Source organism: Cupressus sempervirens, chromosome 5 (genome assembly GCF_028749045.1).
Source record: "Cupressus sempervirens isolate cs-2001-9-10 chromosome 5, ASM2874904v1, whole genome shotgun sequence".
NCBI lineage: Eukaryota > Viridiplantae > Streptophyta > Pinopsida > Cupressales > Cupressaceae > Cupressus > Cupressus sempervirens.
Window position 1 is genome coordinate 654,223,273 of NC_143122.1, and position 27,508 is coordinate 654,250,780.

Sequence of the window (27,508 nt, forward strand, 5' to 3'; positions counted from 1 at the left end):
CCTAATATGCAGGAGTGTAAGAGAGGTATGGCCCTATTTGGGACATCATCGATAGGAGATGGCAGAATCAACACCATCGACCCATCCATGTAGCAGCTTACTATCTGAATCCAGCATTTTGTTTCCGTCCTGAGTTCAAGGTGGATGCGAAGGTTCTCATTGGCTTATACACAGTAATTCAGAGGTTGAGTAGTGATGAAAATAGCGTTGCTACGATTGTTGAGCTAGACCAGTTCAACAATAAAGAGGAGCCACTTTTCTCTGGCAGGATGGCCATAAATGCTCAGACAACACTACAGCCAAGTAAAAATTAAATAATATATTCAATGTTCATGAATCTAGATTCTAAACTTAAAGTTGATTATGTAATTTTAGAGTTAACTTGTAATTTGTAAATGAGACTAATTGTTTCTATTTTCCCTTATTTCAGATAGATGGTGGCAAATGTTTGGGGCCACAATCCCAAAACTTCAAAAAATTGTCATCCGTATTCAGAGCCAACCAAACAGCGCTTCTGGATGTGAGCGCAGTTGGTCCATGTTTGAACACATCCATTCGAAGAGGAGAAACAGGTTGACAGTGCAAAAGTTGAATGATCCTGTCTTTGTTCATTACAACCTATGTCTTAGGATCAGACAGATTTTGGGCACTAACTCCTCTCCGATCATTCTAGAGGAGATTGATCCAGAATCAGAGTGGCTCACAGAGGTTGTGGATCTAGTCTTCACTGAGCAAGACCGTGCGTGGGTTGACCAGGTGGATATAGAGGCTGAGGCAGCTAGAGCACGTTCTTCAGGCATTGGTAGACGCACACGTGCACGCACAGGCACAGGCCCTAGCGACATTCGTGAGCCCATCTTACATGCGGGAGATATGGCTCGACAGTCCTCTAGGACCTACATTAGACGCCTTGCTACTAGGCAGACTGGATACTCAGAGGCTGAGGTTAAGGCTACAGCCGAGCTTGAGGATGATGATGACTATGAGTCTGAGGCTTGAGCTATAGCCTTGTTTTTATATTTTGTTTACAAATATTGATACTGAATCATTGATAGACATATGTTTCAAACTTTCACAGATCTTCATCTTAGATTCTTACATACATTCTATGATTTAAATCATTATGATCATTTGATTTCTATTTACTTCAGCTAGCCTACAATTTACATTTTAGATAACATAGTTACGTATGTGATGGATTTTATGTTCCAAACTTCCATGTTTATGTATGTTAAGTTTTAACTTCTATTTGATGATGTTATAGTGTGTTTAAGTTATATTCAATAAAGGGTGCATGAAATAAGTTTAAATTGTTAAAATCTTTAAATTTAAAGAGTTTTTTCAAATTTGCCGACTCATCGCCGATTCATTGCCGATTCACGATTCGATTCGGCCTTGCCGATTCCGATTCACGTTACTTTGATGTGGAGTCCACATAGGGTCTGCATTTGACCCAGTAGATCTGAGTGGATTCAGCAATCCACAAATCTACTTGGACCCGCACGGTCAAATGTGGACCTAAGTAAATCTTCAGGCCAAAAAAATGTGGGCCCAAAAAAATCATAAAAAACAAGTTTTTTTATTGTTTTTTTCCTTCTACCTATCCCTAAAATGACACTTTTTACTTGTCTAACTTGTTTTAGACTCATTTGCTCTCTCATTATTGCAAATTTAAAGTGAAATGATTGAATACCAAGGAGATAGATTGTGGGGTGATAAACTCTTTCCTAAAGGCAGATTGGAGTGTTGAAGGTATGCATTTGAACCATTTTCTTTAGTTTTTTCGTCATTGTTTCAAGTTTTTCAAAAGTTTCAAATTTATTCCATGTTTTATAGAAGTTTTGAACTACTTTTTTGTTTTTGTTTTTGTTTTTGTTTTTGTTATAGATTGTAAGTGCAACAATGAGTAGTCAAAGCTCAATGGTGGGGAGGGATTTCAACAATTTAAAATTGATAAAGGGTTTCCTCTATGGAGACATACTTACAAAAATTGCACATTGTAGTGGAGGTGGAGGGTTCATTTGGAAATGTTATTTTTGCCAAGCACAATATAGAAGCTCCTACTCTAGAGTCAAACTCCATTTCTTGGGCCCTAGGTGTAGAGGTATTAATGTGTGAAGGGCTTGACATGAAAATAGTAGCATTTTTAAAAGAACAAGAAAATGCTGATAAAATAGTTTCAAAAGGGAAAAAAAGTTATAGTGAGAAGAAATCTATCAAACCACCCACTCACTAAGCCTCTAGAGATCCTTTCTTTCCTATAGAGGATGATGATTATGTACAAGAACCACAAAACAACACCCACAAGAAAGGCCCTTTAGATACGACTTTTCAAAATGAGTTAAGAGATAGAGCTGATGAAAAAGTTGGACATTGCCCGTTTGCAAATGGTGTTCCATTTAACATAGTTAGATCACCCTATTGGAGGGAGATGGTGGTAGTAATAAAAAGTGCACCTTATGATTACCATGGCCCTGGATATGAAAAGTTGTGCACCACCTTATTGCAAAATGAGAGAAAAAATGTAGAGACCTAACTCAAGCCCACAAGAGATTCTTGGGTTCAAACAAGTGTGTCTATTGCCTCAGATGAATAGAAAGATTGCAAAAACCATCCTTTGATAAATGTTATTGATGTGTCCCCTAAAGGGGCAATATTTTTTAATGCAGTTGATTGTGAGGGGCAAGTAAAAGATGTTGAGATTATTGCTCACATTCTCATTGATTCCATAAAGGCAATGGGTAGTGACAATGATGTACAAGTTGCTACAGACAATGCAAAAGTTTGCAGGGTTGTGGGTGCATTGTTAGAGGCTAGATATGATCACACCTGTTAGACACCATGAACCATCCATTCCCTCAATTTGGTGAAGCAAGTCACTGGCACAAAAACAGATTGGGTGAAACAAACATAAGAGGGTGAGAAGATTCAAATGTTTGTGACAAACAACCATATGTCACAAGCAACTTTCAGAAGTTTCTCCAAACTGGAGTTATTGAAGATAAATTTATAATTTAATATATTTAGTTTAATTTACAAAATATCAATTTATGTCATGTTTTACATAATTAAATGTGTTGCTAACTTACTATTAACATGTTTTTATGTGGTTAAAACCCTCTTTGCATCACACACAATAGTCCTTAGATGACTTGAGAGGGCAAAGGAAGCATCATCACAAATGGTGATTAGCAACCAATGGGGCATTTGGAAACAATCCACTACAACAAGGGCCCAAAAGGTCAAGGCAATGATATTGGACAATAATTTGTGGACTTGGGTTGAATATTTATTAGAATTCACCGATACAATCATGTCTATGCTTAGGTTTGCCAACACAAAGCCATGATTGGGGGACATCTATGATGCCATGGACTCCATGTTGGAGAAAGTCAAAGTGGTAAGTTATAATACATTCCTCTATCCAACTTTATTATTATAAAGATATAGCTAAACTTAAAAAGTTTAATTTACATAACTTACATCAAGATAATTTACATGAATATCATTTGATATTCATATCCTAGGTCATTCAAAGGAGAGAGAATGACCCTACAGACACCTCATAGAAGCAATTGTTCATCACCGTTGGAACAAGATGATTACTCCTTAGGTGACTTGTGAGGGTGAAGAAAGCATCGTCACAAATGGTGATTAGCAACCAATGGGGCATTTGGACAACAAGGGCCAAACAGGTCAAGGCAATGATGTTGGATGATGATTGGAAGGCTCGGGATGAATACATATTTGAATTCATCGATCCAATCATGTTTATGCTTAGGTTTTCCGACACGGATCAGCAATGCTTGGGGGACATCTATGATGCCATGAACTCTATGTTTGAGAAAGTCAAAGTGGTAAGTTATAATCCAATCCTCTATCCAACTTTATTATTATTAAGATATAGCTAAACTTAAAAAGTTTTAATTTACAAAACTTACATCAAGACAACTTACATGAATATCATTTGATATTCATATCCTAGGTCATTCAAAGGAGAGAGAATGGCCCTATAGACACCTTATACAAAAGGTGTTGGCAATTGTTCTTCACCATTGGAACAAGATGACTACTCCTTATGCAACTTGTGAGGGTGAAGAAAGCATCCTCACAAATGGTGATTAGCAACCAATGGGGCATTTGGAAACAATTCAATACAACAAGGGCTCAACAAGTCAAGGCAATGATATTGGATGATGATTGGTGGATTCAAGTGGAATACATATTAGAATTCACTGATCCAATCAAGTCTATGCTTGGGTTTTCCAACACAAATCAGCCATGCTTGAAGGGTATCTATGATGCCATTGACTCCATGTCGGAGAAAATCAAAGTGGTAAGTTATAATACAATCCTCTATCCAAGTTTATTATTATTAAGATATAGCTAAACTTAAAAAGTTTTAATATACATAACTTACATCAAGATAACTTACATGAATATCATTTGATATTCATATCCTAGGTCATTCAAAGGAGAGAATGACCCTACGGACACCTTATACAAAAGTTGGAATTCTTTGTCGTTAGAACAAGATGACTACTCCTTAGACAACTTGTGAAGATGAAGGAAGCATCATGGCATTTGGAAACAATTCAATACAACAAGGGCCCAACAAGTCAAGGCAATGATATTGGATGATGCTTAGTGGACTCAAGTGGAATACGTAGTAGAATTCGCCAATCCAATCATGTCTATGCTTAGGTTTGCCAACACAGATCAGCCATGCCTGGGGGACATCTATGATGCCATGGACTTCATGTTGGAGAAAGTCAAAGTGGTAAGTTATAATACAATCCTCTATCCAAGTTTATTATTATTAAGATATAGCTAAACTTAAAAAGTTTTAATTTGAATATATTACATCAATAACTTACATGAATATGATTTGATATTCATATGCTAGGTCATTCAAAGGAGAGAGAATGACCCTACGAACACCTTATACAAAAGGTGGAAGCAATTGTTCTTCAGCGTTGGAACAAGATGACTATTCCTTTGCATCTCCTAGCTTGTACTCTCTCCCCCGGGTATTATAGCCCAAAGGTACTTGCTAATCTAGGGTAGAGTGACACCTTATAGAGATGCTAAGGTTGCTAGTGGATATAAGAGGGCATTTCATAGGATTTTCAATGATTTAGTGGTGGGGGCAAATGTTAGGAGAGAGCTTGGGTTATTCATCTCAAGAAAAGATGTAGATCCTACTGTTGTGAATGATCAAAGCAAAATGGATGGTATTACATAGTGGTACCTCCATGGGCAAGATTATTTGTACCTCCAACCTCTTGCAAATAAGATCTTATTGCAAGTAAGTTTTTAATTTTTAATTTTGAAGTATTTTTTATTTGTTTGGCCACTTGCAAAGTATATTTAATACATATTTTTGTTTTTTTTTCTCTCTAGGTTGTTAGTTGATCTGTCATCGAGCAAATTGGAGTACATTCTCCTTTATCCACTCAATGAATCATCAAAGCAAAATGGATGGTATTATATGGTGGCACCTCCATGGGCAAGATTATTTGTACCTCCAACCTCTTGCAATAAATATCCTATCACAAGTAAGTTTTTAATTTTTAAGTATTCTTTATTTTCTTTGGCCACTTGCACTGTATATTTTAATACATATTTTTGTTTGTTTTCTCTCTAGGTTGATAGCAATTCTATCACTGAGCAGAATTGGAGTACATACTCCTTTATCCACTCAGTGAAGCGAAACTGGTTGGGCTCCAAAAAAGCAAAAGACTTGGTGTTTGTGCACAACAACTTGCACCTTCTATCACGTAAGAACCCAAAATAGAAGAAGGGGATAGAGAAGCTTTGGGATGTGGCACTTGAGTTTGTTGAATTGGATATGACAATTGAGGATCTTTCTAGAGCCACATTGCTTGATATAGATGATGAGGATGATGCAGTGCCCTCTACTGCTAGTAAAACCGGTTATGATTCCAATGATGTGAAGAGGACGAATTAATATAAGCCAGTGAAGAGCCCAATGATCCACATTTTTTAGACAATCCATTTTATGATTGACAACACTTTATGATTATTGAATCATGTTTCAAACATTATTGAACTATAACTATAAGTCTAAGTTTTGTTTTGTGAATTTGATATGACAATTTTCTTTTGAATGATGAATCATAATGTTTATCTTTGACATTTGGCATTGATGTCTGGTCAAGCATCATAGATTCATAGTATGAAATGATTTGGTCGTAGAATTATGTATATTTCTCTCTTTTTTTAATATATAAAGCATTTATATATTTATTTTTTATATGTATGCTCACAAATCCTTATGAACCATAATGGGAAAAAAAGTCACGAATCCACGAATCAGATTCATGAACCCGAATCTCTCCCCAAACCCAATCGGCAACGAAGATTGAGAGAGATTACAGCACAAGCATGTTTAGAAAAACTAGAAGTACACCTCAATCTCTGCCTTGTAACTAGAAGAAATGCCATCACATTTGCCATATTACACTTTGGGGCAGTCACACATGATTGGTGGCATAATCAATTAATTACCCAAGACCACAAAGGCATAAGGACCTATGATATTTTCAAAAGAAGACACATTGAAAGACTTGATCAAACTCACCCCCAAAAGCACTTTAAGGTGTTAACAATGATAACACAAAGAGGAATTCTTGAAGACTATATTGCAGAATTCCAAAGGTAACAACGATAACACAAAGAGGAATTCTTGAAGACTATATTGCAGAATTCCAAAAATTATCCGTTATGGTTCATGAAATATCCAATGAAAGACTCACATATTCATAGAAGGGATGTTGGATAACATACAAGGATTGGTAAGTGTCTTGGACCCTTCTAAATTTGAAGATGCAATCTTTAAGGCCATATGCCTTGATGCTGCCAAACAAGTGAAAGGGAGAATTCCAAACACCTGACATCTAAAGATAGAACATTTTACAATAAAGAATATCATAAAAGGACATTTATCCCTAAAGATCGACAAGATACAAGGAGGGGAAAATTGGGTTTCCATTGCAAAGAAAAGTGAAAGCCAGAACACATTTGTGAGCATGAAAAGAATAAAGGAGAAAAAGTATGATACAAGTGCGGAGATGAATGGAAGCATGGACACATATGTAATCCAAGGGACCTCAAGCAGAAAAACTTGTGTTTCAGATGTAAAGAGAGATGGCTTCTAGGGCATAGATATGGGAAGATAAGTCAAGCCCATAGAATAGAAGCAATGTCTAATAAAGGAAGGGCAAAGGAAGGAAAAGAAAATGTAAACAAGAAAACAAGGTATGATGAAGGAAGTCTTAATATCACCTAATCAAAGGAAAATGGGACGGCAAACAAATGGAGCTTTGTAGAGGAACAAATCTAGAGATTATGACACCCTTGTAGATTATCCAACCAATCTCCACAATAAAAATAGTAACATGTTAAATTGAGAATTTTCCATAGAACATTACCAAATAAAAACATGGACTTGGATATATCAAATGATTGAGTTAATGTTTCTAACCTAGTTTATTAGCTTACTCCATTAGATGGATCTTGTCCTAGTTGGATGTTCCTGCCTCTTATAGATTGGTTACTCCAAGAGATAAATCTAGTCCTAGCTGGATGTTCTTGCCTCATGTGGATTGGTTACTCTAGGAAATGGACCCAGTCCTAATTGGTAGTTCCTGCCTCTTGTGTATTGGTTATTCCAAGAGATGGATCTGGTCTTCATTGGAAGTTCCTACCTCTTGTGGATTGGTTACCTCCAAGAGACAGATATGACCCTGATTGGGCATTCCTGCCTCTTGTAAATTTGTTACTCAGAGAAAAGTATTTGGTCCTGGTTGGATGTCCTTACCTCTTGTACATTTGTTACTCCAACAGGTGGATCTGGTCCTAGTTGGATGCTTCAACCTCTTGTGGGCCAAGACAACTATATCTACATATATATTAATGTGTGTGCTTATGTCTGGTTATATACATGTGTCTACTTGTATGCTATGTGTTTGCTTGCATTCCTGTGTCTACTCCACGCATGCTTCGTATTTTCATGCATTAATGTATAAACTTTGTGTATGCTTTATGTATTCGTATATTTCATATGTATACTTCATACTTTCAAGCGTATACTCCAACTCTGGTTCTACCATGGTTGATCTAGAACATAAAAATAAGCTAGATTGAATCAAAGTTGTGAATTTAAATTGGAGATAAAAATGGAGACAAGCTACTCTGTACATCGGGTCAATCCAAATCAATTTGATGATACAACCTTGTTCCTTCTCTTGGAGTGAAGAGCAAAAACTAGGATTCCAAACCTTGGAATTCATAAATCCGGGTTATTGGACTCAAATCTGCAAGATGAGATGATATCAGGGTGGTGCAACAAAAGCTACTCACATGAAGAAGACTCGCATCAAAATTGTCACTTGTTAAGGACAAGATAATTTTGGGGAAGGACGGACTGTAATGTCCCCTCTTTAAAATAGGGTTTAAAATAAACAACACTACTAAAATCAAATCATAAAATATAATTATAATTGAAGATTAAGATATATTATAATTTAATTATAGTTAAATGATTAAATTAAACTATAAATATAAATAAACAATGATTCAATTAGTTACCCAATTACACTTAACTTATTTAATTGGTGAAAAGGCATGATCTTAGAAGGTGTGACCCTTAACATTTAAGATGTACAACCAATCAGTCTTCCCAGGAAATATATGTGGGAACTGATTCCATTCTTACAGCAAGAGAGAATAAAGAGATAGTCAAACATTGATAAAAGGAACAGGAAAAGAGGAAAGACATATGGATAGATAGGAAGACTTATATCAGTACATCCATATATTCAGCAATCTAACATATTTATAAATTCACCAATCTCTGGGCAAAGTAGATGACAATCCAGAAAGGAGGCATTACAGATCCATAGCATGGAGCTTGCCAAACACAGTGTGAAAGGGAGATAATTGAAATCAAACTTGTGAAGAGTCTAATATAGTAACTAATAACTTCCTGTAAAAGAACGGACATCACAGATACCCATAGCGAAGATCAATCCTTTTGACTTCGACATGAGATCACTGTTTGAACTGGCTATTTGTTCTTAGTGATCAAATTGAATATTACAGCTATCAGGGGCACGATACCTATTGAAAAGGAAGAAATTGGGTCAATCACACTCTGCATAATATCTACAGAAATTTGAGGAGGCATTCAGATATAAAGTTGACAACAACTAAATCTCCATAGCTGAGGCGACTTGACTTGGACTTTGAACTCAGAGTTGGCATTAGCAAACATTAACATAAATTGACGTCATCCTGCTTGGCACCCTTCAACGCCAAGTGATTCTCACGTGCACTTGGAGATTTCTGGCATCAGACTCATACTGGTTGATAGTCAAGAAATTGTATTTCAGATTTATCTCTGTATTCTGAAATTAGGCTTTACTACTATTACATTAATTCTACTCTGCCTTTGAAATATTTTAAATATTATATAGAGTGAATTTGAGGTCCTGTGGTAATGCTTTAATCCATACAAGCTATTTAGTTTTTAAAAAAAGTAGAACTGGTGTTACAAGACTTCATCAAAAGAGGACATTACAAATTGCACATGAGATTTCATAATCACCCCTCAATTCTTGCAAACATTTGTTGAGGATTGGTCACCTTCCCAAGTATGGCAATCATATCAGATCATGTTAGCATTTTACAACGCAAATCAAAATTGTGTTATCTTGCATATTGGATGCCTCGTACATTTGGGCTCTTAAGAAAATCTGCTGGGGAGAATTTGGTAGGTGGTTGGGCCTTGGAGCCAAAGTAGGTCAAAAACCTGACCTCACTTGGGCTTTGGAGCCCCAAAGAGGTCCAAATCTGACCTTGCTTGGGCTCGTCCCAAGTAAGATCTTCCAAAAACATTGCAAGGTGTTCAACAGTTATATCATCAACCTTTTAACTTGAAATTGCAGATTGGTTTCATAATTGACTTCAATTCTTCATGCGTTTGCTAAGGTTGGTTTGTTTGTTCATTTGGAGTGATCAGATCAAGACACTCAAGCATTTTGCAAATTTTCTAACAGCAACAACCCCATTCTTTCCAATTCTCCACAGATGAGACATTCTTGATGAGCAAAAAGAGAGATTGCTATTATCAAAAGTGAATTTATAAAATTACAAAGAGAGATTGTCCTTATAAAGGAGATCAAAACCCTAACAAGTAAAACCTAGGTTGCATGATAATAATTAATAAAATAATTAATTATTATATGCCTAAAGTTTAGCTTAAGTAACCTAGAGATAATAAGTGACTTAATAATTAAATCAAAATGATTTAATTAATAAGGCAATATCTTATTACTCTAACAAGTAGTTTGTCAAGTCAATGTGAAGTCAAAACAACAGTTGGCCACTCATAAAAATATCTTTATCGACTTGCAAATCAGAGTTTTGGCAAGGCTTCAGATTGTGCATATGCAATTGAATTCAATTCAAGATGCAAATTGAGATTTTCATCTCTTCATCAGGAATATCTATGACTTCCAACTTGTACTTTTAGATTCACCAAGTGCTCAAAATATAGCTTGATAATTGAAACCATCAACTCAGACTTTGCTCAAACTTAGCTTTACCAACCATGAGACTTTAGAAATCATCACCAAACCTAGATCAAGTCAACTAACTACTCTACCAACAAGCAAAAAGATTGGGCCCCCATTTGCAATGGGGAAATGGTGTAAAAATGTCACAACACAGTATTTGGAAAGGCTATAGGGCTCTAGTTTTTAGAGTTATTTTTAAAAACATAATGATGACATTCTAGAGTTGCTTATTCATTTAGAGTGTCATCATGCTCTTCCGACTTGCATTACATCTCTCGATGGTCTCTTTTCAATTCCAATATGCATATTCATTCTTTTGAGATGACAATCCATGTCTATGATCCTTTGGAGGTTTTTGACACTTCAGATGAGATTGTGGTTGCTTCAAAGGTTGAGGTAGTACATTCCACATTTACTCCATACTTCCGTCATTCCTAATCAACAAGACTATCATTTTCTTCCTAATTGGGATTCCTAATCAATAGACATTGGTCCATTGCTAGTGGATTCTCATGTTTCAGATTTGAAAGACACATTTGAGGGTTTAACTCTCCTATTTGATGTTTGTTGTGACACTTGCATTGTCACTTTATCTCCATCTTTAGATCTTTTTCAAAATCAGTCTCTTGTGGTTCCTTGTTTGTCACCTCTTATGAGAGGGCATGTTCCTGATTGATTTGTGACATCATCTTCCACAGTCTCACCAACATAAGCATATTATAGAGACATCATCAACCTACATTAGGATTCGTCTTCCTCATAATTCCTATTCGGAATGGGAAGCATTCTAGAATTTCAACTTGTTTTATCTTCTTTCCAAGCGGAGAAATTGTTGGCAATATAGGTTCCACAGATATCTTTCTATGCAAAATTCAAATTAAATAAATGATTGATGTAGTAGTCTCTGTAATGTATTGTTGTTCATGCTGTTGAAGTCATATTATGATAACCATAGCAGAAGGATTTCCTATACCATTGCTTCACATTTGATGTTGGCAGATATCTTTGTATGGGTGAAACACTTCAAGATAATGAAGAGTTGTTATCCTTCTAACAGCTGACTATTGAAGAGACATCAGCATCATAACAACAATCTATGAAGGGTCTTCAACTTAATAATGGCAGACAATGAAGACACATGTATTGGCATCAAATGCATTACCGTTACTTCAAGGTCACGATAGATTCTTCATTTTTATAAGACAATGAAGAGTCCCTTCCTTATGTTGGAAGTAACGTTGTCATATATAAGGTATTCTCATTTTCTCTAGGTGATGTTATGTTTGTGAGGACAGCAGCACTCTTTCCTGTTTCCAGAGATATAGAAATTCAGAGGAGAGTTTATTATTGCTTTATAAATCAAACTTATGTTTTCTGTTAATAAAGTGATTCTTGTGTGGCCAAGTTGGAGTGTTTTCTCAGGGTATCTTTTGTGTATTATGTTATCTATTTTGTGTTTTGTGCTTCTTATGTTCATTTCTCTGATAAAAACAACATGGTATAAGAGGAGGTAAATCTGCCAACCTATGAAGTTTCAAGAAAACAGGTGTACAAATATATTATTCTCTAGTATTATAAGTCTGCAAGCAACCTGCTTTGAGCGAAGTTGGATTTTAATAATCGCTGTCTCTGAAATATATTTCTTGTCTAAGGTATTCAAGGCTTGCATCTTAATTGGGGTAAGGATTATTACATCTGAGTTTCAAATTGTCAATAGAATATGATTGATGTTTGCAGTGATAGAAATATGTGTATATGTATATATGTATGTGTATGTGTATGTGTATATGTGTGTATATGTGTGTATGTGTGTGTGTGTGTGTGTGTGAGTGTGTGATCTATTGCAATTGCTTGTGTGACTGGAGCTCATTTGAGATGTCTTTACAGAACAGAGAAATAATCTTTGTTGGCGACATATCGTATAAAATTCATTTGTCAATACTTTATTGAGTTTGCAATTGTCGAGCTTTTATTCTTTTGAAAAGCTGACACTTAGTTTTGATATCAATAATTCAAGAAATAACACCACCCACCTATACTCAGCAGCAATTGTAATAGTTTATGGGGCTATTGTAATCTTTTAACAGCTTATTAAGCTCAGGACTGGATCAACCACCTAGGCTGGTTATACTTCAACTGGTGTTGGAATTAGTCTCATATATAATGGTTAGAAGTTGTATTCCTGTCATATGTATAGTGCAGTAAACTTTCATATGTAGATTTCAAGATTTAATATAGCACTATCATTGGATGGAGTAATGGGTTATGGTTTGATTTAATAAATATACAGACGGAGGTACTATGATAAACACACAGTTTCCTTGGATTTTTCAATGGCTTTCCTATTGCCATCTGAGCAAAGTGCATAGTCAGCAGGGAGATAATATATATCGTGAAGGGCATACACACGGAACACCTCTGAATCATTAATGAAGTTGTTTCATCATATTATTGAGTCTAATGTATAGTTCACTAGGAAATGTTTGTTGTGAATGCACTTATAAAGCCAGTGTTTATGTCATGAAGAGTTGGTGCCAATACTCATGCCACTAAGCAATTAGGGAAGCCTCGGAAAAAAGTGTTGATGAAGGCTTGAGTATAGAGATTGTTGGTAAATGCTGAAGAAAAGGTATTATTACTTAGTTTTGTTATTACAGTCAGTAAGGCTCGTGTGTGTCAAAAAAAATCACCAATTAACAATAGAAAATAACCAATAGCAACTTGCTCAGAGTTAGTGACAATTCTTCTTCCAACATTCGAAACTCCGGAGTAGGTTCTAAAGTGGGTATGGTAGGATAGTATTCAATTCATCTGTCTCAGAATATTGGGTCTCTTGCAAAACAAATTTGCAGATAAGTCCTTTTATCAAGTCTAATATTGTGACTACTTTGAGAGTTTATATTTTAATATAGGATATTTTTATTTGAGTATTATGGGTCCGTGGATAGATCTGTAACGAGGTTATGTGAGTTTATTACTACCTTTAGGATAATTACAAGGTTATAGTTGTCATATGTCAATAATTATCAAGGTTGCATGGGGATGAGGATACTTGGGGTACTCGGGGTACGGGTACGACTATTTTTCATAATAGGTGACGGGGGTATTTGGGTATGTCAAACTTTATTTTTAATTATACTTTTATATTTATAGAAAATCTGAACTTATGAGTCATGACATTGTTTTTCAAAACAAGAACAGTGAAAAAGTTTGCAAATGTAATGTATTGTTTTCAGTTTCAGATTTGCTATATGTCTGTAATAATAATATAAGATAAATGTTTAGATGCATAACAGAGAAGGCAGACTTTAAACATGAACAAGAAGATCATAAATCATATGAAATGACATATTGCAAATGATAAACTTTGTTGTGAGGTTTTCACACATCGCCCCAAAATCTTGGGGACCCCCTTTTTAATCGCCTTTAGGGCCAGTGGAGAAGGTTAGATGTATTTTTCACCCGGTTTCAACTTGATTTTCCAGAGCTATCAGTTCTATCCTTAGGCCGAATAAGTTCAAAATTGATTTCAACTTGGCAGGATAAGATTGTGAATTTTGTACTTAGACGATTTCTTTTGAAAATTTGGATTTAATTGTAAATTTGAATGATTTTCAAATAAGGAAATTTTTCGTTAGACTTAGGTTCTTGGAAAATCTTATTTCTTTTGGTGAAATAGAATTTAATTTTGTAAGATGAAGTTAAATTGCAAAATCGATTTTTACTCTAGAGGCAATTTTATTTTTTGTCATAAAATTTTAATTTTTTAGCGAAATCGATTTAGAGGAAAATTGCAAATATTGGCTTTAATAGATTAAATTTGCCTTGAAAGCTTTTGGTATTTAATGAAATTGGTAAATTAATATTAAGAAATGGCTTTTGGTTAGCCAAAATTCAACTTCAAGGATGTATTAATTAGCAAACCCTCATTAAATAGAAATTTTTAGCATCCCCAAGGCACCATTTAATTTCGTTTTGCAATTTGTGGTTAATTAGTAAATTAAAAGTGCAGTTTTCATTTTAGAAAATTAAAATTTTGGCAAAGTATTTAAAATGGGCCACTAACTTAGCTTTAATTTTGGTTTTTTTTTTTTTCCTCTATAGGACCAAGTCGGCCAGCCTGGGAGGAAGGTGAAAGCTGCTATAAAGGGAGTCCCCTCCCATTCCATTTTCATCAATTCATTTGCTCCTCATGCTTGGGCGAATTTGAAGCAAGGGCAGATTTCCAGACTTGGCCGAAATTGGTGGAAGGCAGTTTTTTGGCGATTTTTGGGCAATTTCTCCATTGCCATTGTTGGGCGATTTGTCTAAGGGCCAGATTTTTGCGTTTTTGGGGATTTTTGCTCCACTTTGTGGGCTGCGATTTGTGCCCTAGGTGGCAGATTTTACAAATTTTGCTCCTTCTTTGCTTGGGCGAATTTTGTGGAAGGGCAGATTTTTTTCATGCTTAGCCGAATTTTGTGGGAGCCGAATTTTGTGGGGGCCGAAATTTGTGGAAGACAAAATTCTGATTTTCTAGAGGGGCTGCAATTTTTTATATCAGATTTGGGCAATTTTGTTGGGAGAAGAGATACATATGAAAGTTTGATTTTTGCATAGAAGGCAAGTGTTGGATAAGCTTAGAGGCTTTGTTTTCTAATTTGCAAAGGGATTTGTAATTCTTTGATGTCATATCCCGGGTTCCGAAAAGTTGCTGTAAGATTATTAGTTAAGGTGAAAGTCATCATCTAGAGTTGCAAGGAGTGCTTAAGCTGACATCCATTCTTTCGCTCTTTTCTAAGAATTGCACTACTTGGTTCTTCTTGCCTTTTGGTCCACCACTCTACCATCCCGTAATAGGGCGACGAGCATGGAGGATGATAGTGCAAGTAAGAATCCCAAGCGGGCAAACGCTAAGAAAGACAAAGAGGATATGACGCCCAAAACTTCCTTCTTCTCGAAAATGAAGAAAATAACCGATACTAATATCGCTACAGTGGACATGATACGGATGAGGGATAGACTAAAGGAAGGACAATCCCCCTTGGCAAAGAGGATATACAAGAGCGGAATTGTACATGCAGCAGCTTTTCCTCCTACTTTGCCTTGTCCGGAATTGATTATGGAGTGTGCATCCAGATTTGATCTAGACAGTAAATCCATCATTTTTGGCGAAGGGAAGAGAGTGTTGGCCAACATTGGCGAACAAGCAATTGAAGAGACATTTAATATTCCCCAGAGCAAGGGCATGACAGTTGTAATGGTGGATCAGGCGGCCAAATCATTTCAAGGTAACCAAGAGGCCTACTTCTCACATCTAAAGCGGAATTGGATACACGAAGGAAGGAAAGGAGTTAACAAATCAACAAGGCTTACAGTGGCAGATTTCAAGCCGGAATATGGCGATCTCATTGTTCTTCTCAGCCGGATCATGGGCCTAGCTCAAGCTATGCAATTCGAAAACTGGATGTACTTCTTCATTGATGAAATTGAAAAGGGAAAAGGAAAATTTGATTGGGCTAGGATCATAAGTGAAAATTTAGAGTTGCAACTTAGAACAGTTCAAAACCAAAGGCAATTCTACATGGGATCCTATCTGTTTTACTTAATTTCTAGATTGTATGAGAGTCCGGGACTTAGGGCCTTAGGAGAGATTGGTAATGGGCCGGGGCAATATTTGGTGCATGAATGCTATCCGCAGCTTCATTTGCACAATAACAAGGATTACAAGATGTTTTGCGATGCATTCGCCATGAAGACAGTAAGGGTATTACAAGGGGCGCCTGCTAAGAGACTTTCATCGGAAGCAGAAGCAAGGATTAAGAAGTTTGGGAGTTGGTTCATCCAATTCCCGCAATTCACATACATTAGAGTGGCAGGAAGTACAGTTTGTCCCAAGAGGCTTCCAAGATACCCGCCCGACAAGGTAGTTTTGATGGAATTGGCTAGGCAGCTTGAGCACTATGATAGAGTAATGAGGAATGAGGGGAAAACAGGCGTTTCCTTCTCAATTATAATTGGCAATGATAGTTGCCCAAATCGGGCCACCTTTGAGGCTGCGGAAAAGGAATTGGAGTGGTATCATCTAGGATGGTACAGAGCAAGGCAAGGATTCGACCCTGTTGGTCTTATCAAGGCATCTCATGGAAGCGAATTTAAGCATGTTCCCACTATAGAGGACTTTTGGGCCAATGCAAAGGATGATTTTCACGTGAGAAAGCTAGCCTTCTCGAGATTGTCGGTGAACATGATGAGAGATATCAGATGGAGAGACCTTGATATTCTCGATCAATTGGAGGATGATCGTAGTGTGTTGAGAGAAGACTATGAGACAGTAGTTGGAACAGAGTTGAATCCAGTGGATTGGGACGATCATCAGGATCCTTCCTTGGAGGCAGTCACAAGGACAGTAGATTTGCATACCGAGTCATGGTATAATGCCAAGTTGAGAAAGCTACAAAGACAAAAGGTTCTCCTTACTTATGAGATGATGAAACCGAAGGAAGGTCTAGTAGAATCAATCGGACAGAAGGGTGAAGGAAGTGGCCGGCAATCGGAGGCAGTTAGAAATAGCAAGAAGAGGGCTTTGGAGGTAGAGAAAAGCCAAGAACGTTCGGAACCTCCAGCCAAGAGACAGCGGGCAGCGCCGTCAAGGGAGAGTATAACTAAGGCTAGAAGCCAAGAGGTCAATTCGAGTGATAAAGGGGCCGCAGTGGAGGTGAGCTCTGATTCGGAATCAAGTGGCTACAGTGAAAGTACAGAGTACTCCCCTCTCTCGGAGAACCAGCAAGGAAATATGGCAGAAACTAGTAGAGAAGAAGATGGGCCGATTGATATTGAAGAGATAAGTCAGGCGTCTAAGGCCGTTGGTGATGCTTTGTTGGTCGAACCGAATCCGGATTTGGGGAGATGCACTGCACCACTATGGTTAAGGCAAATGCTTATGCCGAGAGGCGAGGTGGTAATGGCTCACGCAGTTGATGATATCCAAGGACTAATAGAAAAGGATGATAGCGAGAACCAAAAACAGATGGCAAATACGGTGGCAAGGGTAATCAGAAGCGACAGTGATGGTCACCGAAGGGTTCAGATTGCTATACCAACAGTCAATAAGGCAGCGGATGAGATTGCAGCCCAGGAGTACGAAATAGTAGAACATAATTTGGGAAGAAATACAGATGATATGGAATGTGAGGAGGTTCAGGAAGGCATAGCATCAATTAGAGAAAGATTGAGGAAGGCAAACGAAAGGATAGTAAAGTTGGAGGCCGAAAACAAATATTGGAGAGATTGCCAGCCAATCCAACAGCTGCATCAGGCAGCCCTTCCTCAAGACAGCGGGAGCAATTCAGAAGAGGTATCAGCTCAGTTACATGAAGTAAGGGGTTGGATCTATGATACAATCCAAGATGGGCGAAATTTCTTGCCCTCCTTCATCTCAACATTCCAGTCATTGGTGACTGTTAGAAACAAATTCAGATTATTTGAAGAGGAATGGAAGAATTTTCTTCCCATCAAGGATTTGGTTATTCCTAGGCTGCAGGCGTTCATTAGGCTACCGGAGGCATATTTGGAAAGAGCCCGGTTGGTTGATGAGAGAGGATTGAGCATAGTTGAATCTTGGTATGTCGCATTGACTACCAGATTCAGAACACTTGAAGAAATTCATGATGAGATTGCACAACACGGCCCAAGCGTCGACACTTCCATTTCGACCATGATGAGCGACGTTGGGGTGGCGCTTGATTTTGAGGGTATTAGAGAGGAGGATGTCAGTGAGACAGGATTTGGATCGAGATTGGATGAGTTAGGAAAGGTTGCCGTCAAAAGGAAACATCTGAACACCCTTTCCTCACTCAATGCTTTTATTGGGTTTGCAAAGGAATATGAGAAGGATCACGAAAGGATACTACAAGCAGCAAACAGCGTGGCAAAGTCAGCAGAACTCCGAGCGAAGCACACACCTTGTCCTCCTATGGAAGAAGTTAACGAAAGGCTAGCTAAGTTCATTGCCTTAGCTAAAAGAACAAAAGAAAAAGGAAGAATTATATTAGAAGATCATCTTATGTAAGCCCAAGTGGCAACTTTCTCTTTCTTCTAGAATAGGACAAGTGTTTGTTTCTGATTGGCCACCATTTTGGTGCCTTCTCATTGGTTGCCACTTTTGCACTTTTTTCATTGGTCCATTGATGAGGTGGCATCTTCTCATTGGCCGATGGGGTGGCAACCCTAATTAGGGTTTTTGGATCCAATCTGGATCGTCGATCTTGTTTTGATCTCTACCGTCCATTGTATTTTGGACCTCTATATAAGGCCATTGGCTCTCATTTGTAAAGGGGGGGGTTGGAGAAATTGTTGCGAAAATAATACCAAAGTGCTCTCTTTTTCATTGCATGTTGACTAAGAACATTGGGTGTTATTGCATGTTTTCTACTTCCACATAGTTAAATTTTCTTTTCAAGTTGAAGCAATTTCATTTCAAGTTGTTAGAGTAAGAGTAAAATAAAATGGATAGTTGCATGGTAGCTTTGGTAGATGTTTGATAGGGGTCAACACTAGGCCACTAGCATCCTAGCGGCTGGTTGGGAGGCTTTGTGTGGTGATCTAGTTTACTTTCCTTTGAAGCGTTGCATCTATGGAGGTAGGGCCGCTGGTTAGCCTTCATTAGATTCGATCCCCATCCATCTGCTAACCTTCCATTCTTAGGAGTAGGAGTAGTTGAGTAGCCAAATTTCATGCTTAGAAGAGGTTAGTTAGAGAAGTAAACCAAAACATCGGCATTCTCACCTTCCATCGCCATTCACCCTACATTGCCATCATCGCGCCATCAACATCATCTAGCATTCACACCGAACCACCATCTCCATTTTCTCACCAAGATCCAAATTTTTCTCAAACAAGAAAACGTAAGGCTGCCTACGTGATTACCAGCAAATCACATTGATAAAACTGAGCGAGTATCCAACGGTGTAAGGAACATTGGAGTTATACTCATGTCCCATGAAAGATAACTTTTCAAGAGAGGAATTGTGTATTTGATATTCTGTATCAAGCATCCAATTACTAATATGTTATGTAGTGACACAAAACTCGCATCAACAAACTTCTGGCTTGAACAGTGATAAAATTAATTGTTAATCAATAATGTATCAAAGTTTCAAACTGATTAGGCATTGAATTAAGCTTGATAAACAACAAGCTGATATGCAAACAAAAAACTGAAAAAAAGAAAATCAGAAATCTTAATCAAGGTCCTTAGCTATGATGCTCTCCACTGAGTGCCCAGTACTTGGGTTACGTGTACTCAGTACCTGGGTATGTGGGTACGAGTACGAGGGGTGTGGGTACGATTACCCATGCAACCTTGATAATTATCATTGTTAAGTAATAAGATTATCTGCAATTGTTATTATTCATATTATTTGATGTTTTGCTCAAATACTCTAATGGAAATTGTTTTCTATTATCAGGTTTGATACTTAAATATTTATGCCCAGACTTTCTAACTGGATTATATATTTGCAAAGACACTACAGGAGTGTAATTCCAGAATTATTGAGCCAGCATTGTTGAGGAAAACTTGGCAGAATCAAGAGAGTCAGCACATTGGGCATTTGTGTTTACTACTATATCAGTTGCCGGAGATGGAAGACAGGTCTCATCAACAGAGGCTCTGAATATTCATCTTGTATGAGTTTTGGGCAAGAATTTACATGCGGTGGGCTTGTATCTGAATGTGACTACAATCTGTGGATTCTTTCTTTGCATTGGGAAAACCATGTCTACTATATTGCCTGGCTCCAAAATAGAGGAGAAGATTTAAACCAAAGGCCATCAAGGCAACCAATCAAAGGGTCAATGCCTAGAGAAAGACTAGAGAATAAAATCAACTTCAAGACTGGAGAATACTAGAGAAGACCAGAGAATAAATTTTAATTAGTTAAAAGAGAGATATTGATGAGCTGAAGAGGGAGGATTTCTTTAGGCTCAAGAGAATTCAGAGGGAGCTTGAGCAGCAGATGGAAAGTGTCAAGTCCTTTGCAAAGGATCAGCAAGCTCAAGAAGTAGTGTAGCTTTGAAAACTCCTTGTTTGGTCAAACATTGAAGCCAAATGTAATTTATGGTGATAATCAAAGCTGTGAGAAGCTCTCTATCATTCTTGTGTGAGAATGCTACCCTTGCTGAGGAGTCTTGGCATCGGTTGCTCTTTAATGCATATTTCTTTGAGATAAAGAAATATGAGGTGAAATCCCTTAAGAGATGTGCCTCTTTCCACACATGGGAGTAGCCATGGTGGACATCATGTTGAGAGATTCCATGATGACATCACATTGAGTGATTCCGTGATGGGCACATGAGCATATGTTTATTTTCACACATGGGAGTAGTCATGGTGGATGTCAATGTTGAGAGATTCCATGAGGACATCACGTTGAGTGACTCCGTGATGTGAGCTTGTATATATGTTTCTTTCCACACATTGGGGTATCCATGGTGGACATCACATTGAGTGATTCCATGACATTATCATGTTGAGAGATTTCGTGATAACAACAAAAAGAACTTTTCCACAAATGGGTGTAGCCATTTTGGGTCTCATGTTGAGAGATTCCACAACATGGATATCTGAGAAGACACCTCCTTAGCTAAGAGGGAGTCTTGGAGATATAGCTTTGGGATATATCTTTCTGCAAATAATTCAGATTAAAAATTTAAATAAATGACTGATGTAGCAATCTCTATAGTCAACAACGTATTGTTGTTCATATGTCGTTGAAGTCGTATTATCACAGTCATAGCGGAAGGATTTCCAATACCGTTGCTTCCCATTTAATGTCAGCAGATATCCTTGTATGGGCAAGACGCTTCAAAATAATGAAGAATCATTGTCCTTCTACAGGAAGACTGTTAAAGAGACATCAATATGGTAACAACAGTCTATGAAGGGTCTTCAGCTTAATAACAGCAGACAATGAAGAGACACTTGCATTGGCATCGCATATATTGCCATCACTTCAAGGTCAAAATAGACTCTTCATTGTTATAAGACAATGAAGAGTCCCTTTTTTATGTTGGTAGTAACGTTCTGTCATATATACAGCGCTCTCATTTTTCTTTAGGTGATGTTTCTGTTTATCAGGACAGTTGCACATAGGCGGCACTCTTTCGTGTTTGCAGAAATATAGGGCTTCAGAGGAGAGTTTAGTATTGCTTTGTAAATCAGACTTCTGTTTTTCATTAATAAAGTGATTCTTGTGTGGTTGGGTTTGAGGGTTTTCTCAGGGTATCTTGTGTGTATTCTGTTATCTATTTTGTGTTTTATGCTGCTTGCGTTCATTTCTGAGATTAAAATCATCAGAAATGTAATTTGTAGACCTTCAAGCACTTGTCACTTCTGCAGAACATTATTCATTATGAGGGGAATATCATGTTGTTTCCTTTCTTCCTTCCATTGGGGGGATATTTGATTATTATGTATACATGGTGTATGTACTCCTTGGGGGGTGACATTGTGTCTTCCATCTCTGCATCTTGTTTGTTTGTCTCTTTCGGGGAGGAATTTTCTCCAATGAAGTTTTTCCTTTTCTCCATTGATGAGAGATAGTATTTCGTTGCACTGCATTTTCATCATACATGGATATCTAACATGGCCTAGTTGCCAAGACCCATCTTACATCTTGCATATTAATAATCTTCTCCCTCAGTTGCACTTGAGGGGAGGTGTTCGACTAAATTAATGTTTAGTATTTACTCAGCTCAGTTTAACTTGGGCATTTGCTTTTTACCAATCAAAAAAAAATAAAAAACAAAAATTAACTTGGGCATTATTACTTATTAATTTGGTGCATGTTGTCAACTAGATTGTACCCTTATGCTGAAAATAGATTTCCAGCAATCTAGTGAAACATGGGATGATCCTCGAACTGTGGGTATGCCATGAAGAGGATCAACCTCCGGTATAAAAGGTCAGCTTCCCTTGAATCACCTCTTAAAACTTGAACTTGGTAGGAAAAGGGAAGAGAGAGAAAACATAACATAAATTTGACTGGAAATAAAGGTAATTCACCAAAACTATGAGGTGATGCAACTTTCAATAAACAATTCACAACTTGAAATGACTAATAGTTTGATCACAGAAAGATCCTACTAACATAAAGGACACAAAATGTAACAAAGTTCAAATGTTCAGAAGAAGGAAACCATGTTCAAAACTTCTAAACTTGATTACACACAAGTTACACTAACTTATCTCATAAAAGTACCTCTCATATGCCTCAAAAATATTAACCTTTAAGTCAAGGATTTATGAAAAATCACACTAACTTAGAGTTAAAACACTTAGAAGACAATGACAAGAAGAAAAAAGTACCAAAGAGGATCACTGTTATATTACTTCAGAAGGAGCTAAGACTCAAAAACTGCATCATAATAGAACTTGAGCTACAAATACAACTGCCTCTCCAAGGAGAAAATACCAACTCCAAGGAGGTAAAATGTAAGACCTAACTGAAAAACAACAAGGAGATAGGAATATATAGCCCTTAATCCTGAATCTGCATCTTCCCAAAATCTGGAAACATAATGACCTCCATAAAATCCGGGAATGGAAAAAGCAACTGTCATCACACTGAAATCTGCACATGAAAGCTTGGCTCCATTGATCTTGTTGAATGCTAACAAACCCCTCAAAATCAGCTAGTAGGTGTGGTCAATAAGGGAAAGCATATAATTTGCCTTTTGAAAACTTTCCACTTCATCAATTACCAAACTCCCATAATTTTGGCATGATTAAATCTTACCATCCCCTAATTTGCACCAAAAGATATACTTAAATAGAATGATTTATAAAATCATCATCTATTAAGTATTTACAATATGAACATTTGCAAATAATAAAAAGACCAACCACCTACAATCAGCTAATAGCATATATCCCCCTTTCTAAAATTTTCAAAATCTCACTTAATCAAATCCCATTTGAAATAACATTTGAATAAAATGATTTACTATCATCATTTTATTAAGTGTTTTACATTAATGGTGCAAAATGCAAAACAAATATCCCATTAAATCACCTTTTCATATATCCCCCCATATAGAGAAATATCCACCTAGCACTAGACATTTTAACATATCCCCTCGTTCTCTTCTTGTAACCCTTGCACGTTATGAGATAAGCAAGTGCTATAAAGAAACTGGAGCTAGTGATCAATCTCTGTATACCGACTCAGGCGATGTATGATACCTTATATCTTTCTTATTCTTTATGTATACATGCATTCATTTTTCAGCATGCTCAATGTGTTGGCTATGCTCAAGGCTTGTGTGAGCCCATGCACTTTTTTTTTATCATTACATGCACCTTTCCTTGTATATCTTTGACATTTTACACTAAATATGCAAAGTTGCACATATGGTATTGCACCACCTTTCCTTGTAATTTCAATTCAGCTACTTTATTTTCATGCACATGTACTTGATTTTCCATTACTATGGAAATGAACACAGATTTAATCAAGATCACATAATAATGACAAACTGGGGTATTGTAGAAGCAAATTCACCTAGCAATTAGACTACTAAATCTCACCAATTTGAATGATATGAAAAATTGGTAACAGTGAATACATTTAGTTTTCTGGTAGTTGTACGGTTACATCCACCTATCAATTTATTCCTTGGTTATGTACATTGTGATTATTTCAATCATCTCCGTGTCATCATTACTTCTGGTGAACTATCTGTCTTCTCTCTGTGAAGGTTACTTTAGCAGGTTGACGCTCCTAGGAGGTTGATCACTCCAACCAAAGCCAGGCAGTTGATCCTCCTATTTGCTCTGAGGTCTGAATTACCTTCCTTTTTTGAGCATTTGAATCTAGTTGTGTAGCATAATGAGGGAATTATTAAGTCTTTCCTCTTACGCACTATGTATAATGCTTCAGATTTCATACCTAGTTTATAGTTCACGTGCATAACTAGTTGTTGTTCACTAAGATTTGTAAACCACAATGAAGGAACTGAACTATGCTCGCACTTTGACTGAGGTTTAGTAATGTAAGCTAGCATGCAAAAGTTATTATGATGACTTAATCTTATTAGAATAATAATTGGGATAAGTTAAAAAAAACTACAATGAATAGGTAAAGTTTTGATAATTGTCACCCCCTCAAAGCTTGCTGAGGTATTTTCTTCATAAGTAGAATTAACCTTTTTAGCTGTAGTAAGGGACTAATTTTCTGTATTGATTCTAGGCAGTTTTGCAAGGCATGTTTTATGTATATGCCATGTCTTCGTAGAAACATCTGAATCTATGAATTCAAAACCAAAGATGGAATCTCCATTAGTGACTAAACTGGAGGCTCTGCAAAAGAACACACTTACTAAAGACTATGTATGCTCGCAGAGTAAAGAATGTAAGGGTGTATATATTGGAAATGTCTATCCAGCTCCTATATCTATTAAAATACATTTATAATGTATGGAAGCCGGATAGATCACACCCCAAATGAAGTGTCGGAACCAAATACTTTAAATCAGAACCCACCCCAAAATACCAAACTGGCGCTTTGTGTAACGAAATCACTTGTGAATGAGAAAACTCTACCTGCATAACTAGAGTTTACAGCTCGGATTCGCATGGTATGTAGATCTAATGATTAAAATTTGTTATAAAATGCAACTTCAAAGGTAGATTATGTTTGGTGTGCATTTCATGCATTGCCGTGCAATAGGTTATATTCCTATTTCAGATGATATTTTAGTCTTGCTAATACAGGAAAACAGTAAACAAACAAACAATCGAATCCATCCGAACAAGAAGAGGCAAATCATCAGGCTTGCGGCTCTAATTAGCGCACTATTCAAAAAGAGCAAATTCTTACTTGAGTTTTGCAATGGCTGCGAATGAATGAGCCCACCCATAAGGTAAAAGTTGTTTTGTTGCGTGCTCTGATATCCACCTAGCTCCACGAATGGATAAATGAAACGCCAATCGTTAGCGAGAACTGATGGTTTTTAATCGAAAAAGGGACCGTTTTAATGAAAGAGAAACAGGTTGGTTCGTAGATATGTGTCTCCCGTACGAGATTTAGTTGTACCTCTGTAGATAGGATGAATTCTTTGTTTGGTTTTGGTAGTTCATCTTTCAAAGGTTCGTTCGCCTTAGGGGATAGTATGTCGGAATTTAAAGTAGCGAAAAGAAAATGCGGCAGTCGTGTGTGGCCCATTTTTTAATTTTTATTTTTTCACATGGGGTCTCTGTTTTTTTCTATTTTACAATTTTCATAAAATGGTAAATATGCTACTTAAATTTATTAATGAAAAAATTACAAAGGTAGACAAAGATTTCAGGTAATTTTATTTTTTCAGTAAGAAAAAAATCTATTATCATTTTTATAAATAATTATATTGAAATAAATAAATAAATCTAAAACAATTGTACAAAAATAGATATTTTATTTTCATTTGAAATTTTCAAATATATATCTATTAGCATATCAGGTAAAAAATTAGATTTGTGTTGGTCATTATAAAAGTATAAAACATCTTTTTATTTTTACATATGCTCTCTTATCCCTTAAACTTGCATCACTAAAGTAAGAAGATTATAAAGATTGTAACCCTTAACATAATCATAATAACTAATGAACTTCTTGTTTTCCTTTAAGCCTATGAGAAAAAGTCTCACAACTGAAATCTTGAAAATATGATACAAATAGTTTCTTATTTTTCCACACTTTCCATGGTGGTCTATTAATTAGAGCAGAATAAAGGGGTATATTAATAAATTATGAATTAGTGTACTTACTGTCATATCTCACTAGGGAATCTGAAAGGACAAGGCCCACAGTTTCAAAATAAGTGTGTAACTTTTTTTATAAACCAACACAATTGCCTAATGTGGATTGTGAATCCTTTTAGGTTCCCCAATGATAAGCCACTCTAATGTTGTATTGGATTAATTTTGTTTCAAATAACATTTATAAAAGGTAGACACAACAACATCCAATTCTTTTGGTATTCTTTGTCAAATGGAATCAATATCGTTTTGAGGAATAGGGTAAGAGAATTATCATTTTTTCCAGTACTGAGATACTAGATTGATTTTCCTTTTATGCATCAGTTTAACTTGAGATAAAATGTACTCATTTTCTCTTCTTACAAACTAAATACTTGATAAATTACATTACATTTAATTTACATCATTTGATCAAAAAAAAAAGCTTAGAAGTACCCTTCCCTTTTACAAAGCTTTTTAATATTACATGTTTACATTACATGGTCCTTTTTGGGCTTACACGAATATAATATATCTTTTACAACTTTACATGATATAGAGAATACCTTGAATACATTTACCACCCAACCATGTGGATCCACAAAGGTTTGTTTCCTCAAGATAGGAGATAGAACCAAGCTCTACACAAAAAAATAGGATTGTCTAAGGTTGTGGAATACCCCTTCCCAACACAACAAGAAATCAAAGCCCAAAACATATAAAAATCACAATGCTCACACCAAACCTTCAATAATAAAGCACAAGAGGAAGGTTCTCAAGAGTACAAGCTATGTGAGTGTCATCGCAAATGCCTTTCATGGTGGGATCCTTCCAAACAATCAAAGGACCCTAGTACCCACTACCAAGGACTTCTCATAGTAATTACACATGACCTTGGTACTCCAATAGGACATGATATGTGGACTTTAATCCATTGTTTTCTCTTGATATAAAGTTTTTAATTAATAATTTCCCATTCCCAACCATTTTAGTTTATATTAGGTTTTTATTACACTTATCCTAATGACCTCCATGACCCTAGTACCTATAGTGAGCCATTCACCCAGCGTATGTTAAAACCCTACTCATGTACACAACTTATCTAAGGTTATAGCATTCTTCAACAATGCATTTATACCTTGGGTTCTAA

The 27,508-nt window shown here is 36.6% G+C and overlaps 1 protein-coding gene across 2 annotated transcripts in view; it reads right to left on the bottom strand.

Annotated features, from left to right (window-relative positions):
• DPD1 (Polynucleotidyl transferase, ribonuclease H-like superfamily protein) overlaps positions 1 to 25,743 on the bottom strand; it is a 96,510-nt gene extending 70,767 nt beyond the window's left edge. The window contains exons 1-2 of one of the 2 annotated variants that reach the window (XM_089832226.1): positions 25,679 to 25,741; positions 25,463 to 25,540 (exon numbers count right to left, since the gene is read on the bottom strand). The gene's annotated coding sequence lies outside the window, so the exon portion shown is untranslated. Of the gene's footprint in view, positions 1 to 25,462 lie in introns of both variants that reach the window. The other variant, XM_089832228.1, reaches the window with a different exon arrangement.
• Positions 25,744 to 27,508: the final 1,765 nt, after the last annotated feature.